Source organism: Leptonychotes weddellii, chromosome 5, assembly GCF_054177405.1.
Source record: "Leptonychotes weddellii isolate Sample4059 chromosome 5, ASM5417740v2, whole genome shotgun sequence".
NCBI lineage: Eukaryota > Metazoa > Chordata > Mammalia > Carnivora > Phocidae > Leptonychotes > Leptonychotes weddellii.
In genome coordinates, this window is record NC_138373.1 from 158771370 (window position 1) to 158773793 (window position 2424).

Genomic DNA, 2424 nt, shown 5'->3' on the forward strand with positions numbered 1-2424 from the left:
CTGCCCCTCTTCTCTCTCCGCACGCACCGGTGCCCGCTCTGAGGGCCGGCCGTCCGCACGCAGTGGCCTCACCAGGCTGTGGGTGGGACACGTGAGCAAGAAGCTCTCTGCCTTTCCAAGACGCCACCTGTAGACATTTCCAGGCATCCCTCATGGTTCCCCAAATCCGACCAAAAATCAGCAAACACAGAAGCTCAAGAACACCAACATTGCCTGTGTGGGAAGTGGCCAGTCCACCCAGAACATTTGACTCGGGGAGGCCCACTGGTTCTGAACAGACAGAAGCATGGTGGTGCCTCAGGGAGACGGGGGGTGGGGGATTCTGGATGCTGATGGGGCGCTGTACCTGTCATGCTGCAGGCCGAATCCGGGGACCCAATGGGGTCCCACAGGACCAGCCAAGAGGGTCCCTGGCTGCACATAGGACAGAAATCAAACTTGAGCCAGCAGAGGTGAGAGCAGAGTTTATTGAAGGTATAGAGAAAACAGGTACAGATGGAGTGCTGGGGAGACTCAGAAAGGAAAGAAGAGAGAGTCCCATCTTTTTGGGGGCCTGGGGGTTTTATTGAGGGTGGTGGTCTGGTGTATGTGTCCTCTCAGGCATCTGGGAACAGATTAGTACAAGGACGAGGACCCAGGAGGCATTCCTTGGAGCCAGGGGGCCTTGGCGTCATTCTTGGTGGTCTGGAATCCACAAATGAGGGCTTCCTGAGCTCACTCTCACCTGGTCCTTCCTTAGAAGGGATCTGCTCGAGAGAAATCACTAACTCCTTGTCCCTTACAAGGAGGACACACACTGTGTGCATTCTGAGGTCTGTGTAGAGGCGGGGTGCACGTCCTAGCAAGGATAGAAGCAGGAGAGGGAGCCAAGAGCAGATTTTTACAGAGTCCTTCAGTTTCCCTACCTCACCTGTCCCAGGTGGCAGGGAACCAGATGCTGGTCAGGTGACTTTGGGGCTGCATCCCCTTGCTAAGAAACTAGAAGATGTGAAGTTCATGGGAGTGGGGACCACCGAGCCAGAGAGGAAGGGAGCCCTGGGGTGAGGCAGGGCACGTGCTCGCTGGACCTCAGTCTCCCCATTTGTGAAAAGGGCCACTGGGGAGAGGCCCTCACAAAGGTGCCTTCATTCAGGAGGCCTCCGTCAACCTGGTCCCCACGCTGTCTCGCAGAGCCTGATCTTATACACCCAGCGTCCCACAGCCAGACTGGGCCCGTGGGATGCATGACTAATGTCACAGATTATACCGCACAATCTCGCCCAAGACCCAAGAAGGCTCCTGGCCTTGAGGCTTGCCGGTGGGGACCTGGTGGAAGGCGAGGTTAGTGAAGGGGCTAGGTTCTTTGAACCGCTACATTCCTGTCCTCCTAAGGTTAGTGGCCACCCACCCCTTCCATCCTGTTGTCTCTGCAGGGACACCATCTGCCTCTCAAGGATGGCACCCTGGACAGGGAGTGGTGGTGAGCTGCCCTGCATCCCTGGATCCCAGCATCCCGGCATCCCTGTATCCCTGTATCATTGCATCCCGGCATCCCTGCATCCCTGTATCCTAGCATCCCTGCATCCTGGCATCCCAGCATCCCTATAGCCCTGCATCCCAGCATCCCAGCATCCCTGCATCTCTACATCCCCATATACCTGCATCCCTGGATTCCACCATCCCACCATCCTTGCATCCTGGCATCCCTGTATCATTGCATCCCTGCATCCTGGCATCGCTCATCCCTGTTTCCTAGCATCCCTACATCCCTGCATCCCTATAACCCTGTATCCTAGCATCCCTGCATCCTGGCATCCCAGCATCCCTATGACTCTTCATCTCAGCATCCCAACATCCCAGCATCCCTGCATCCCACCATCCCTGCATCCCAGCATCCCTACATCCTTGCATCCCTACATCTCTATATCCCTGCATCCCCACATCTCTGCATCCCTGCATCCCTGCCTCCCGCCATCCCTGCATCCCACCATCCCTGCATCCCCTTATACCTGCATCCTTGCATCCCTACATCCCGCCATCCCTACATCCCCTTATACCTGCATCCCTGCATCCCCACATCTCTGCATCCCTGCATCCCACCATCCCTGCATCCCGCCATCCCCGCATCCCTGTATACCTGCATCCCTGCATCCCGCCATCCCTACATCCCCTTATACCTGCAACCCTGCATCTCTGCATCCCACCATCCCTGCATCTCTGAATCCCTGCATTCTGACATCCCAGCAATCCTCCATCCTGACATCTTGGCACACCCTGTGTGCTCGCTGCCCTGTGGCCATGCGTAATCCTCACCTGCACTCCCTTGTGTGAAGAATGTGGGAACCACATTCCGAGGAACCTGGCACATGGAGAATCCGAAACCACTGTCTTTCCTGGGGACCCAGAGCAGAGAGAGTTAATGCATCCACTGCCTCTGTGCTCGGC